Source organism: Lissotriton helveticus, chromosome 7, assembly GCF_964261635.1.
Source record: "Lissotriton helveticus chromosome 7, aLisHel1.1, whole genome shotgun sequence".
Classification (NCBI taxonomy): Eukaryota; Metazoa; Chordata; class Amphibia; order Caudata; family Salamandridae; genus Lissotriton; species Lissotriton helveticus.
In genome coordinates this window covers 17,347,691-17,364,387 of record NC_136068.1, presented here as the reverse complement: position 1 = coordinate 17,364,387, position 16,697 = coordinate 17,347,691, and the positions used below count along the sequence as shown (strand labels likewise).

Below are 16,697 nucleotides of genomic sequence, written 5' to 3'. Positions count from 1 at the left end.
GTGTTGCAGATTATAGGTGATTGTCACGGAAGAAGCATGAACTTCATGTCTCCTTTGGGAACTTACAAGCACTGAGCTGGACCTGCTAGTATGGGGAGCAGCACCCCAAACCCCAAAGTTTAGGCACTCTGCAATTCAGATCACCCCAAATTTACCTTTAGCGGTTCCGCTTCAACCCTCACTTTTTTAATAAAGAACCCCATCCTCATTATCAGACCTAACATTAGTTTGGCTGAATTTGAATAATTAACTGGGAACATTCAGTAACTGAGTTCGAGATCAAGAATAGGTAAAGGGTTTTATTACAACATCTCAAAATCAAGGGGTACAGAGTATTGCAAAATATGCCGTAAAGTCTCAAATCCATCATACATAGACAAAAATCCAATTATTGTAAGTCCCAACTGAACAGTTAAATTATAAGTGGAGAGAACTGGGGGGCATATTACCAAGGAATAGCAATATTTATCGCAAAATGCGCTTAGTGCATTTTTTTTAATCTCTGCCTATTGCTGGATTTATTAGCAGAGAAAACATGCTATTAGCAACGTTTTTCTCCATTGTGCTAAAATATCCAGCGATAGCGGCGAAATGCGTGAATATCGCTGAGAATACAGCGATATTCGCGCATTAGCGACGAAATGCTCTTAGCCATGTTATCCACCTCCCATTGGATAACATGGCTAAGAACTGGTCTGAGGAGGAGTTAGTTCTTGGCGATAGCGGGAATATTTCCATCGCTACACCTGCCTTGCTAATAGGCGATAGCGACGTTAGCGAATGCTTGCAGTCGCTAACAGGTTGGGTACACCCACTTTGCATGTCATTAGCGATAAATATCGCTGACATGCAAAGCGGGCCCCAAACCGCTCGCATTGCCTAAAAGCTGTCGCTAACATCAGTTAGCTTGCTAATAGAGCGATAGAATTAGCACCGCTCAGCGGCCGAAAACGGCTGCTAAACCGGCGATAATTGCCAATCGCCACCCTTGGTAACATGCCCCTGAGTCCTTGGTAGAAAAGGAAAGTCATCACATTATAATTGATATAATCACAAAAGAAACCAACAGCATCTCCAGCAGAAAAGGAAAGGCCTCCCAATAAATAGACATAGCCCCTACTAGACAGGAACGTCTTCTGGCTCACCCCCAAAACCAGGGTTTTATACACAATTTCAGAGTAATTAGCCCCTTCCCTGACTTGCCTTCCCCCATGCCACACCCTTTGGTGGCTATTTGGAGTATTTCGCGCTTAGGCCCCATACCTTTTTGCCAACATAAGGTATCCATGCCAAATTTGAGTCCTTTTCTTCCAGCATGCTGAAGATTCTAATGGTACCCAGGTTTGTGAATTTCCCTGGAGGGGACTGAGAAATTAGGCAAAATGTAGCTACATTTTGGATTTTTGGGGAAAAATGGGAAATAAGTGCTGCAGAAACCAGCATCTGTTTTTTTTCCTGCAAATGGTATCATCAAAGGGTTTGTGATGTTGACATTACCATCTTCCCAGCTATCAGGCATAGGCAGACTTTTGTCAGAAAACCAAAATGTTCGACACAGTTTAGGCATTTTACTGGGACATAGCTTAGTTTTCCTATTTTTTTGTACTTTCAACCTCCTTCCTTTAGAGGTAGAAATGAGTGTAAAACCAAGAATAGATCCCGGAAAGCTATACATTTCTGAAAAGAAGACAAAACTCTGAATTAACCAAGGGGTTATCTGTGTAGATCCTTTAAGGTTTTCCTATGGAAAGTACAGTTAAAATAAAAAGAAATATTGAAATTGAGTTGAAAAAAACACCCATTTGTGCCTACATTTTCACCAGTATCTTCTTCTAACTTTGCTAGATATTTTAAAGCACTATACCATTATATCTGCAGGGCCCTTCTGGTTGTGGGGATATATCGGGTTTGTAGGTTCACTGAGAACCTGAGGTACCCAGAGCCAATAACTGTGATCCACACTGAAATGGTTTTTCATTGTGTACCGGGTATGCAACAATTTATTTGGTAAAATATAAAGAGTGAAAAATAGGTATCATTGAAACCTATGTATTTCCAAAATGGAAAGGAGATATGGAGTTTAGAAGCAGTGGTTATTTGCAAATCTATGAATTTGTGGGAAGCCATACTAGCCTCTAAATTAGGGGGAATTTTTCAAAATGTCTTTTTCTTAAACACTGTCTTACATTTAGAAGGCAGAAATACATAGAAAGACATCTGGTAATAACATTAGTTCTACTATTCTGTATTCGCCTAAGTCTCCTGATAAAAATTGTACTTCACTTGTGTGGATAGGCCTTGTGCCTACAAGAAGAAATGAGTCAAAATGCAACAGGGACACATCACATTTTTCCACTGAAAACTGGCCCTTTTTTGCAATGTGCCTAGCTGTGCATTTTGGGCCCTAGCTCAGCCAGCACCCAGAGAAACCTAGAAAACTTGTACATTTATGGAAACTAGACACCCAGGGAAATCTAGGATGGGGTGATTTGTGTGGCTCTCACCAGGTTCTGTAACCCAGAATCCCTTGAAAACCTCACAATGTGTCAATAAAAACACATTTTCCTCACATTTCTGTGATGGAAAGTTCTGGACTCTGTGGGGAGCCACAAAATTCCAACCACCCAGCATTCCTCCCTGCCTTCCAATAAATATGGTACCTCACTTGTGTGGGTAGGGCTAGTGCCCGCAGCAGAAAAACAGCCCAAAGCACAATGAGAACACATCAAATTTTTACACAAAAAACTGACACATTTTTTGCAATGTGCCTCCCTGTGGATTTTGGGCCCTATCTCAGCCAGCACCTAAAACCTAGCACCTCTGTACATTTGTAAAAACTTGACACCAAGGGGAATCCAGGATGGGGGTAACTTCTTCAGCTTTTACCTGGTTCTGTTACCCAGAATCCCTTGCAAATCTCAAACTTTGTGAAAAAAAACATTTTCCTCAAATTTCTGTGATGGAAAGTTCTGGAATCTGCGTGGATCCACAAACTTCCACCCAGCCAGTATTCTCCAAAATCTCCCAATAAAAACAGTACCTCATTGGTCTGGTTAGGCCTTGTTCCTGCGACAGGAAACATCCCAAAACGCAACTTGGACACATCACATTTTTTCAGTAAAAACTGACCCTTTTTTCACAATGTGCCTAGCTGTGGATTTTAGACCCTAGCTCAGCCAGCATCTAGGAAAACCTAGAAAATCTGCACATTTTGGAAAATTAGACACCAAGGGGAATCCAGGATAGGGTGACTTGTGTGGCTCGCACCAGGGTTTGCTACCCAGTATCCCTTGCAAACATCGAACTTTGTAAAAATGTTATGTTATGTTAAATGTATTTGTATAGCGCGTGGCTACCCCAGCAACGGGGCGTCCCAGCGCTAAGCAAACGGACCAACAGTAGGGCATGTCAGGCGCATAATAGAGAGGGAAGAAAGCGGTCAGTGTCCGGGAGGAGGGCCCTAGAAGGAGGAAAACAGCCAAGTTTTGATTAGTTTTCGGAAGAGCAGATGGTTCATGGTATTACGTGCTTCCAGGGGGATGGAGTTCCAAAGTGTCGGAGCCATGCACTTGAAAGAGCGACCCCCAGCTCTACTCCTACGCACCCTAATGGTGCGGGCGAGATGGAGATCAGCAGAACGGAGAGCACGCGTGGGAGTGTAGAAAGTACAGAGTCCCTGCAATATTTGGGGGCCATGGCCATGAAGAATTTTGTCAGTTAAGCAGAGAGTTTTTAATTGAATTCTTTGTTTAATGGGTAACCAATGTAGTCGACGTAAAATCTGTGAGGTGGGGCAGTGTTTCGGCAAGGCAAGAAGAATGCGGGCGGCCGCGTTCTGAGCCCTTTGAAGTCTTTTTGTGACTGTCAGGTTTGAGCCCAACATGAGCACATTACAATAGTCCAGATGAGATAGGACCATGGACTGGACTATTGTCTGACGGGTGGGAGGCTCGAAGAAACCTAAAATGGGCTTGAGAGAGCGTAGACGACCATAACAGGTGCCTGCCACTCTTTTTACGTGGGAGTCGAGAGAAAGAGAGTTGTCCAGGAGGACCCCCAGATTTTTTACTTCCTGTTTTGGAATCGGGGGTGAACCCAATGCAGGGGGCCACCAAGGCTCATCCCACTTCTGTGGATCACGGCCAACCAAGAGCACCTCGGTTTTAGACGAGTTGAGTTGGAGACAATTCTCTGACATCCAGCCAGAGATGGCTAGTACATCTCCTTGAAATTTAACTCGGTCCATCTCGGCGTCACTGGAGAAGGTGAAAATAAGCTGTGTGTCGTCGATGTATGTTGTTAATTTGATATTACGCTCCCTGGCTAACAAGGCCAGGGGGCGGACGTACACATTAAACAGCGTGGGGCTGAGGGCAGACCCCTGTGGGACCCCACAACTGAGGGGGAGCCTGCTGGACGAGTACGGTGGGGCGTGGATCTGGAAGGAACGGTCAGATAGAAAAGACATGAAGCAATCCAGGGCCCCGCCCCCGACCCCGATCTCCCAAGTCGCTTAAGTAGGATCTTATGGGAGACCGCGTCGAAGGCCGCACTCAAGTCCAGCAGGATCAGGACTGAAGTATCGCCCAGATCTTGTGCAGCCCTCAGCTGTTCAGTGACTGCCAAAAGAGCGGACTCCGTGCTGTGATTAGCTCGGAAACCGTTTTGAGCCTCAACCAGGATCCCAATAGTCTCCAAGTAGTTGGTCAAGATGGAATTAACATGAGATTCCGTCACCTTGGCCAGATACGGCAACAAAGAGATGGGTCTGAAGCTCTCTGGCCGCGAAGGATCTAAGGTGGGCTTTTTCAGCAAAGGGACCACCTTAGCGTGTTTCCAGGAGCTGGGGACTATAGCTGATTGGAGCGATCTATTGATCAGCTGCCATCCCTCGAGCAAGTAGGAATCCTGGTGTAATCGGAACATCTCAGGTTTTACAGGGTCATCTGGTGACCCAGACTTCACCTTAGAGGCCAGGAGTTCCAGATCTGTCTGAGTAAGAGGTGGAAGAGTAAGAAGAGAGTAGGGTAGATCATATGTGCCAGTGGCTTCACTGTAGGTCATAACAGACTCCTCAAGGTTTAATGAAGCATAGATTCCTTTTACTTTGTTAGCAAAAAAACAGGCCAATTTATCACACTGAAAGTCGGAGATTATTGTGCTGCTTGTTGCCTCAGGCGTTTTAGTCATATTTTTTATTAGGGAAAAGATGGTTTTCGAACGATTAGTGCTGGAATTAATCAGATCGGTATAATAGGTGGCTTTAGCTTTTTTTATCAGTCTGTGATAGGCTTTGGTGGCAGATCTGTAGCTAGATTTTGCTAGAGGGTCATAGGAGCGCCTCCAGGTACGCTCAAGGATTTTGCAATGCTTTTTTTCGATCGCGAGTGCCTCAGAGTACCAAGGATGGGACTGTTCGCGTTTGGGCCTAGACATTTTCTTAGGGATAAGGAGATCCAGCGATTTATTGATCCACTCCCTATATGCTGTAGCCGCCTTCTCCAAATTGCTGGGCCAATCCGGGCGGGAGGTTTTGAGTCTGGACTCAAAAATGGCACCATCTAGTTTGTGCCATGGGCGCCTCCAAAGGGGGAGGGAGGGCTTTTGCCTAGGACAGGTTGGTATCCTAATAAAGATGTGAATAAGGAAATGGTTCGTCCAGCTAAGAGGGAGGGGTGCAGAGGCCGTAATGTCTTGAATGTTGGAAAACACAGGATCTAACAAGTAGCCTGCCGAGTGGGAGGGCCCTTTGACCAACTGAATTAGCTGACATGCCTCCAGATCACCCAAAAAGTTCAGTATGGCCGGAGTGTCCAGGCACTCTAAATGAAGGTTAAGATCCCCCAAAATACAAAAATTTGCGGACAGTAGGGCAAAGGTCGAAATAGACAAGGCCAGTGACTCTTGGAAAGTGCTCGCTGGCCCAGGGGGTCGATAAATCAAAAGACCTGTGAAAATAAAGGTGTCAAATAAAACATATTTCCTCAAATTTCTAGGATGTATAGGTCTGGAATCTGTGGGAAGCCACAAACCTCCTCCCACAAAGCATTCCACGAAGTCTGCCGATAGAAAGTGCACCTCACTTGTGTTGGTAGGCCTAGTGCCCGTGACAGGAAATGGCCCAAAATGCAATGTGGACACATAATTGTTTCAAGTGAAAACTAAACCTTTTTTGCAATGTGCCTAGCTGTGGATTTTGGATCATAGCTCAGCTAGCACGTAGAGAAACCTAGTAAACCTCTACATTTTTTAGAACTAGACTTCCAGGGAAATGCAGCCACACCTCCCTGGATACCCCCGGGTGTCTAGTTTTCATAAATGTCTGGGTTTGGCAGGTTTCCTTAGATGTCCGCTAATCCTGGGACCAAAATCGAGGGTGACTCGCTTGCAAAACCATGTCTTTTTGTGATCGTTAATTTAGAAGTCTCCACAGTATGTTTTGGGCCATATCCTGTTGCGGGCACTAAGCCTACCCACACAAGTGAGGTATCATTTTATCAGGAGACCTGGAGGAAGGCTGGGTGGTAGGAAATTTGTGTGGGCTTGATGATCCTACAACTTTTCCACACAGGAATGTGAGTAAAATTTGATGTTTTTAGCAAATTCTAATGTTTGCAGGGGTTTCTAGATAAGAACGCCTTGGGCGATCCATAAAAGCCACACCTCCCTGGACTTCCCCATGAGTCCAGTTTTAAAAACTGTCTGGATTTGGTAGGTTTTCTTAGATGACCGCCGAGTCCTGACCAAAAACGCAGATGACCCCCTTGCAAAACCAGGTCGTTTTTTTGTGATCGATCATCACCTTAAATCTTGTCATTGGTAAGCCCAATACCATCCTTCTTGATTCAATCCTCCCGTGTGATTGGACAGACCACTATTGCATCACCTTCCTCATCCTGGATTTGATAAGAGCTAATAGTGGTCAGCCTAAGAACCCCAAACGTTCGAAAAGATGTCTACGATACAAACCACTCCCATGATCTGACGGCTCTCTGCGATTACATCTTGTCCCCTCCTAAGAACATGTCTGATGTCCATGACCTTACAGACCATTATAACTGCTCCATGACAATTGTTTTAGATTCGGTGGCGCCGCTACAGCTAAAAAGACTGGCCTCCAAAGTCTTCAAACCAACATCTGGAGATAGTCAGCGTGCAACCACTACCTTGGTCTGATCATTCCGCAGTATATTTCACTATAACAAACCCTCATACGAGGAGGTGCCGTCGGGAAAGATCTGGTATGGTCAAATCTCGTTCTTGGAAATCCCTCCAAAAAAGAGATTTGAAAACTGCTCTGGCGAGGGAGCCCCCTGATGTGGCATCTGATTCCAATGCTGTAGCCAGAAACTTTGATATCTGGCTCAGTTCAGCAGTAAATACGCTTGCTCCTGTAACCACAAAGCATTCCTGAAACAAACAAGTTACCTAACCTTGGTGCTCAGCTGAGCTCCAACAAATTGAAGTTAAATGCAGACGCAAGGAGCATATTTGGAGATCGGACTATAGTGTGGATCATAAAAAAGAATATAATATCACCTTTGAGGAATACAAGGCAGCTATAAAACATGCCAAATCAGTCTATTTTGCCGCTAAAATTCAGGTGGCTAAGAATTCCTCAAAGGAGTTGTTCAAAACTGTGACAGCCTTATCTAAATGTCTGCATGATAGTGTATTCTCGCCAGACCAAAATTTTGTGGACCAAATGCCCCCCTTTCTTCAGAATAAAGTCTGTACAGTCTATAATGCACTATTAACCTCAGAAAGTGATCCTGAAAAGAACAGTGCAGAGCTATTGGATGATCTTCTATCACTGCATAGCGTGTCACGTTTTTCTGCTCTAGCAGCCGATCAAGTAACAAATTTGCTGCTACAGACCAAGTCCGGTTGTCCGCTGGACCCCTGTCCCCTGCGCATATTGCATTTGGTTCTCGAGGAACTTAGTACTTTTTTGACCAATCTACTAAATGAAATCACTAGCTCCAGGAAATTCCCTTCTTCCTGGAAAAATGCATGCATCAGACCCATCCTAAAAAAGGCTTCTTTAGATCCTACGGCGGCAACACACTATTGCCCAATATTCTGCCTTCCGTTACCATCAAAAAGTCTGGAGAAAGCTATGAACTTGGAATTGACAGACTATTTGGATTCTAATAACATCCTTGACTCCACCCAACATGGCTTTAGATCTCGGCAATTCACTGATTTAGCCTTAAATATGGCCACTGAAGAGATCCTTAAAGTGATGGATGGAGGGGATAGAGCTGCTCTCATCCTGCTTGATCTGACTGCAGCTTTCAACACCGTAAATCATGCGTTTTCGCTATGCCGACTGAGGGCAGCAGGTGTTGAAGGTGCAGAGTTAACTCTACTTCATTCGTAGCATCTCGGGAACAACTGATTCACTGGGACGGCCTTCAGTCAGGAATTTTCCACCTCCCATGTGGAGTCCCACAGGGGTCGGCCTTGTCTCCGACACTGTTTAACTTATATGTTACACCACTGGCAAGATTAATCAAAGATCATGGTCTTATGCTGGTGTCGTATGCAGACGATACACAGTTAGTGGTGTTGGTGATGCAAAGTGTGGATTTAACAGCTGACAGGTTTTGCAACTGCCTCACGGATGTGATGGCTTGGATGAACTCGAACTTCCTGAAGCTTAACACTAAACAAACTGAGGTAATTGAGTTTGGTCAAAAAACGTCTGTATGGAATCAAGCATGGTGGCCCCCTGAAGCGGGTAACTGCTTGGTCCCTGTGTCCAAGGCTAGGAACTTTGGCTTTGTGTTCAATGAGGATCTGAAACTTGCCCCACAAATAAATCAAAACTCTTCTGCATGTTTCTTCACATTAAAAGTTCTGTGCAAAAATTCTCCCATTTATTCCTTTATCACTTAGCAAAACAGTAGTCGGAGCTCCGGTTCTTTCTAGAGTTGATTATGGTAATGCTCTATACTTAGGTGCGAGCAAAGGACAGATCACTAAACTTGAGTCACTTCAAAACGCTGCTGCTTGTGTTTTGCTTGATTTACTCAAACATCACCCCACGTCTGCTAGTATTAAGCAGCTCCGTTGGCTTCCGGTTCGTCGGAGAGTGGACTTTAACGCACTCTATTTAGTGCATAAGGCGCTGTATGGAGGAGGAGCTGTGGACATTCAAATCCTATTTCCTCTATACCAGCTGCAACATTGTCTCAGGTCTGCCAATGCAGGATTGGTTCAGGTCCCTAAGATCAAACGAGCCAAATGAGGAGTAAAGGCTTTCTCATATCAAGCAGCAACCCTGTGGAACTCCCTCCCCCTGATGACTAGATTACAATCAAACAGGGCCCTTTTCAGTAAATCGATAAGACCTGGCTCTTCTCAATGCCCTAAGATCCATCAGTACCTGGTTGGTTTCCACTCACCTCAGTGCCAAGACGCCTCAGCAAGACTTTGGAGATCTTATCCCTCCCTTGAACATCTCTACCTTATGAGATCACTAAGAAGCATGAGATGCTCAAAACCCACCTTCTTCAGAAATCAACTAGAGCAGGTAAACAACCGTCCCAAAAAACTGTTTGAACTCATCAAGTCTCAAGTTAATAGTCATCCTAATCTCTCTGCATTTGGTCATGGGACACAGCCAAACTGCAAAGAATTTGCTGATTTCTTCACAGATAAGACTACTAAGATCGAAGCTGAGCTACGCTCAGCCCTTCAGCACATGTCGATCAGACTGCCGAACACCCTCCTTCCTCCATGGTTGGATGTCGCCGTCCCTGCGCAGCCTTGCCCACCCATAAACAACGCATCCTGGAGCCTTTTCTAAACCTTGGATGAAAGCACTATACGTAAAATGCTAGTTACTCTGAAACCTTCTAATCACTACAACGACCCCCTGCCATTGAACCTCTTCTCTGAAATTAGAACCCCCTTACTATCATTTTGGACAAAGATCGTCAATGCTTCACTTCGGCAAGGTGATATTCCGGATTGCCTAAAATCAGGGCAAGTTACCCCTATTCTAAAGAAACTATCTGCTGATCCCACAGACCTACTTAACTTCCTCCCAATCTCTAACATCCCCACGTTGGCAAAGCTCCTGGAGAAATATGTGCTCGCCCAACTCTGTAACCACATAGATCATTTCCAACTCCTGGACCAATTTCAATCTGGTTTCTGCTCGGGTCATGGTACAGAATCTGCGCTCACTCACATTGTAGATGATGCGCTAAGAATACTGGATCATAATGAATCTTGCCTATTGATCCTTCTCGACCTTTCGTCGGCATTTGACACTGTCAAACACAATAACCTAATTGACCTCCTGGAACACAGGATGGGGTTTCTGGGCCTGTACTAAACTGGTTCTCCTCATTCCTTCACAACAGAATGCAAAACTTCAAGGTGAACCAGTCTCTTTCTCATCCTTCTCCGGTCACGCTAGGAGTTCCACAGGATTTGGCACTCTCACCCACGCTCTTCAAACTGTTCATGGAGCCTCTAACAGAAATTCTAAAATCATACAACATTCACTATCACATGCACGCTGATGGTATCCACCTATACCTGAAGATCTCCTCCCCTAAGGACATCATGTCCCTCAACTGAGTCCTACTGAAAACACAAAGCTGGATGACACTTAACCACTTGAAGCTAAATGCTCTCAAATTGGAATTCCCCCTAATCGCACCACACAAGCAATGCTCGGTCATAGAACAATGAATAAATCAGCTAACTGCTCTGTACGTCGCCCCTCGTTGATTCAGCAACCTCTCTTGGAACAATGCTAGACAAAAGTCTGAACATGCAGAAGCACATCAGTTCCCTCACCAAAGGAGCAAACTTCCCACTCAGCATCTTAAGGAAAATTAAAACTTTTCTCCCTCCTCATGACGTAAAGGTTACGGTGCAAGCCTTAGTGATCTCAAAGCTGGACTATGGCAGCGCAACCCTTTGCAGCCTTCCTAGAGCGAAGACGGACCCTCTAATGGCTGCCCTCAACTCTGCTGCCAGGATCTTAACAGGCGCTAAATATTCAACCTTATATGGCCAGATCTGCTATCCCTGAACTGGCTTCGATATGAAGCGTGGATACAGTTAAAAATTGCACGCATGGCACACAAAGCCATTCATTTCAATACCCCACTGTACCTCCCACAAAAACTGGAGCGCTCAGGTGGATAGAGAGCCTCCAAAAGCACCAGCACTATATTGCTCAAAACACACAAATTCAAGAAAAGAAAAACCTACAATCGAGCCTTCTCAGGTATTGCAGCGGGGATTTAGAACTCCCTACCCCACCCTGAAGTCAGACTGAATCCTTCCACTGTCCTCTTAAAAGGGAAGTCAAAGTGTTTTTGATGAAGAAAATTAGATAGGCTGCTCTAATGGAGATTGAGGCCACCATCGCAGATTTGTGTCCTAAGCTGCCAGGTCTCCTGAGGATGCCTGGCTCTACACAAATGTTGTCCTTGTTTGTTATGTTTGGACTGCTTGTATTCTTCTTGATGTATAAACTGTAAAGCGCTCTGATACCCTCGGTGGTCATGTTCATGCTATATAAAACTTTCTAAATAAAATAAATAAAATGTAGTTCATCTATCTTTAAACCAATATTTGAGGCCAAAAATAGAACCTTTTTGGGTTTTTAATTTTTTAAGTTATTTTGTAATGCCTTAAATAAAGTGGGTAAAACCAAAAAACAGGGGCTTTGAACTTGAAAGGGGAAATTGAAAAAAATAAAATGTTATCATCTGCCGCATACATACTACTATTATAAAGAGAGAGCTGAAACCTTTGAGGCGGGTAAACTCAAGAAGTACAGCACCAATCACAACACCCAATACAGCATTGGAAAGGGGAGTTGCAGCAGATGGAGATAGGCTATACAGGTGGCCACCATATACATTAGAAACGTCAAAGAACCTTAGGGGTAAAGTAGTCCCTTGTGGGCGTAGGCGTTGGCGTGGGCGTGTCGGTGGCGTGTTCGTGGGTGTATCAAACTACACACATTTTACTTTGTGGCCGTAACCGTTGTCAGAGGGGCGTGGGCGTGTCAAACAACACACTCAGAGGGCCGTGGGCGTGTCGGGGGCATGGTCGAAGCCGTGTCAAAGTACACACATTATACTTTGTGAGAGGGGCGTACCACAACAGCGTTCTCAGAGGGGCATGCCACAAATTTTATAACCAAAAAATGGCCGCGTCATTCAGTAGCACGCCTTTCCATTCACGAGTTATAATCACTTCTCAGATGTCTCTATAGAAGACACTAGGTGTGCCGCATTCACGCACATTGCCATTCAGGCGGCTATAATAACATATGTTGCAAAGCAACCTTTGTGGGCATAAGCGTTACCAATCTCAACCGGGGATAAACGCAGGCGTCTCAGAATGCACATGCCCACACGTCTCAGAATACACACGCCCTCACACAACAACGCTGAACAGCACGCACACCTCACGACGTACAAGAACACTAATCTCACTGTGATGAGGTTAGCGTTCGTGCACGTCGTGAGGTATGCGTGCCCTTCAGTGTTGTTGAGTGTGGGCGCGTGCATTCTCAGACGTCTGCTGCATTGGAAAGCGTTCGGGTAGCATTTGGTAAAGTTTTCCGTCCTTCAGGTAAATCTTTTTTATACCCGAACAACGTCGGGACGGGCGGCTAGTATTGTATAAAGGATGGCAGGTTCTGTTTTGCAATGGAGACTATATGCATTTTAGGGCTTTGTGGCAGGTCTGCAGAGTCCAAAAACAGTATAAAAAAGAATGTACTGACATCTAGCTTCAATATTGTCTTATCTTCCTTTAAAAAACGAATTTGAATATATGCCTGTATTTTACAGAGTTGAAAGTCGAATATTTAACTTTTTTTGTTGATTTCTGAAGTGCGTGAAAATCTCAAAAAGTACGTTTTGAAAAAACATAGAACAGGATGTTATAGTTAAGAGTCGTAGTAATATTTTAACTCACATTAAAAAAAACCACAGAAATTAACTGAAAAAACCCAACTGTTACAGTGATGTCATAGTTAGGTAATGTAATTGACACATAACCTTTTGTTTAAAACAAAAAAACACAGAAGAGGAAGAGCACTAAGCCCAGTAATGGACAATGGACTATGCACCTGTGGAAGTTCGCTAAGCCCAGTAATGGACAATGGACTATGCACCAGTGGAATAGCGCTAAGCCCAGTAATGAACAATAGACTATGCACCAGAGGAAAAGCGCTAAGCCCAGTAATGAACAATAGACTATGCACCAGTGGAAGAGCTCTATGGCCAGTAATGGACAATCACTATGCACCAGTGGAAAAGCGCTAAGCCCAGTAATGGATAATGGACTATGCACCAGTGGAAGATTCACATACAGGATGGGTTGGGATGGGAAAGAAACAGGAGTGAGCATAAAAACGAAATCCATATTAAATAAAATGGAGATTCCAGCAAAATGTGAGAAGAAAACCACATTAATAAGCTCTGTTCTATACATTACTAAACTGATTTCAAGTGCATTCATATTAGATTGAATCACTGACAGAATATCGACTATAAAAATATCGACCTCGAAATATCGATGTCAACAATATCAAAGTCCTATCTACATTATGGTAAATACAAAAATATTGGGGAAAAAAATATTGTTATCAAAAATATCGTTGTTAAGAATATCATTTTTTATAAATGTTTAAAAATATTGTAAAATAAAGTAAATAATACATATAATTAAAATAGACATAGTTAAAAATATATTTAAAATTACATATAATTAAAAAAATAAAAAACATACATATAAATGATAATATACACATGCAATCTTCACCACCTCCGAATGAACGGCGAAATGAAGACACGGACCCCAGGCTGTCGGCAAGGTAGATTTATTGTTGACCTCTCAACGGGCGACGCGTTTCGAGCAACAAGTGCTCTTGTTCACACACCATACACCCGGTCAGCTGACTATACTTATTTTTTGAAGTGATGCTCCACCTCTCAACTGAATCACATGGTCACATGATAAACATAAAAAAAGTACTTAATGGTACACCACGATAATTCATTGTGGAAACAAGGTACAATAATATTTCAGCATAAATGCCTGATCACACAAGAATTATACAGTAAACAAATGTTAGTTAAATAGTGTGGCCGATATATTCGTTACAGGAACATAGAAAAGTTAAAGATAATATATACAAATAAATATATATACATCCATCTACACTATCTACATAACAATTCATCTATATACAAAGGGCTATTAACAATCATGACCAAAGTTGATCCTATTCTTGTTACAATACTTTTTAATACTAACGAGTTTTAATATTACATTCCCTTATCCTGTATTCGAACATAGTTCCCTATTAGATGGGATAACTATATGAAATGGCCCCTTGTGGATTGAAAAATCCTATTGTACCCAAAAACAGATTTCATCTTATAAAATGTTTAACGGTATTTTTTAACCAAACATGACCTGTGCAAAAAAATATATTTTTATAATTTTTTTGTAGATATATCGTGATTAAAAAACACAAATCTTCTTTGAGCACACTTTCAAAAGAAAGATTAATGTCATAGAATTGATCATTTACACCCTGTGCAATATTGCTAACCCTAATAATTAATCGTTTAATACCAAAATATAGATGTCTGTGGTTTCTGAGGTGTATAGATACATTAAACAAAGGTGAAGAAAAAGAAATACTAAACAAATATTACATATATAGACAATATTTACATAGTGCGATCTGGTTTGAAATAATAGCGGGTGAATTGATTCAGCTTCATTTTCTTTATGGTTGTGTCAAATCCAACCTGTTCACCAGTGATACACTAGATCGCCAAACAGTCCTCCAACAGATTCACATTTTTATTCGGACTGGAAATCCCTATTATCGGAAACATAAGTTGAATACTTGGTTCGGAAATGGGTTTACTACACATATATTTAAATTCACAGCTTAATATTTTACAGAAAGTGATGTAAATCCTCTGTGGTATTGAGCCCGTTAGGATATTTACTATCTAGCTCAACAATATATTGTGTCTCCTTCTGTCTTAAGAGTTTTTCTCTATCACCTCCTCGTTTGGCGGGGGGCACTGCGTCAATGACAAAATAAGTCAGATTACTCAGATCATTATTGTGAGTAGATCTAAAGTGGCGAGCTACGGGGTATGTTTTGTCATTATTGACTATTGCTCGAAGATGTTGTAAAATTCTGACGTGCACCTGTAATTTGGTACTGCCTATGTATCGTAGGCCACTGGTGCACGTCAGAACATATATGGCAAAGTCGCTGTGACAGTTGTAATTACCTCTAATAGCTTTACTGACTTGACTGAAGGGGATGTTATAATGCGTGGTATTGATACCAAATTTACACGCTCGACAAGATGAGCATTTGAAAAAAACATCTCTTTGTTTGAGCCAGATGCTGCCACCACCTAGCTCAGGGCTTGATTTAACTAAGCTGTTGTGCATACTTCTTGCTCTTCTGTATGTTATTATTGGCATTTCTGGAAGTGTGTCACTTAGAAACCCATCAGTCATAAGAATTGGATAGTGTCTCTTGACAATCGATTTGATTTGTCTCTCTTGTTTGCTGTATGATAGGATTAAGCGAGGAGTAGCATTGTCGTTATTGGTCTGTTGAACCTCAGATTTCAACAGAGACTCTCTAGATCTTTCCCAGCTTCGTCTCAAAGCCCTTTGCAATGTTACATTGCTATATCCTCTAGCTTTCAGTCTGGTTATCATTACTTTACCTTCTTGTTCGAATATTTCGGGAGTGCTGCTGATTCTTTTCAGTCGTAACAGCTATCCATACAAAATATTTTCAACAACATGCTTTGGGTGTTTGCTGCTGGCATGCAGTATGCTATTGGCAGCAATAGGTTTGCGAAAAAGTGATGTTTCTATAGTATTGTTGTTCACTGTGATGTGTACATCTAAGAAGTCTGCCTGCACTTTACTGATGTTGGAAGTAAAGAAAAGATTTTCTTTATTGCAATTTAAGGCATTGATGAATTCTGAGGCACTTTGTTCGTCACCCTCCCATATACAGAACACATCATCTATAAATCGCATCCAGTATTTAACACCATTAAAACCGGGTGTGACGATGAGACCACGCTCCTCCCACCAGCCCATGTGTGAACACGCGTAGCTGGGAGAGAAGCATGAGCCCATCTCCACACCCCTGACCTGTTTCTAGACTTCCTTCCCAAACATGAAGTAGTTGTTATATAAGCACCAATGTACCAACTCACACAACATCTTGTTGTGACTATAATACTCACACGTTCTTAAACCCAAATAGTGTTATACTGCTTCAATACCTTTGGAATGGTCTATGCAAGTATATAACGACTCGATATCGAGAGTCACTAGGCACCAATTCTCTTGCCACTGAATCAAATTCAACTTATTCAAAAAGTCACCAGTGTCTTTCAAATAGCTCGGTAAGCTCTTAACAAGGTCTTGAAGAAAGAAGTCAATATATCGGGAAATATTTTCTCCAATGCTATTGATGGCCGATATAATTGGTCGACCTGGTGTTGGAACTTTCATTTTGTGCACCTTGGGGATTAGATATAATATCGGTATAACCGAATGCTCCACGTGCAAAAAGTCAAATTCCGTTGATGATATGGAATTCTGTCTTTTATATGATATTAACATTTTTTTAAGTTCCTCTTTAG

General features: G+C 42.7%; 1 protein-coding gene across 1 annotated transcript in view; it reads left to right on the top strand.

The window, feature by feature from the left end:
- LOC144767941 (uncharacterized) overlaps positions 1-16,697 on the top strand; it is a 116,570-nt gene that overhangs the window by 37,778 nt on the left and 62,095 nt on the right. The gene's annotated exons all lie outside the window — the stretch shown is intronic.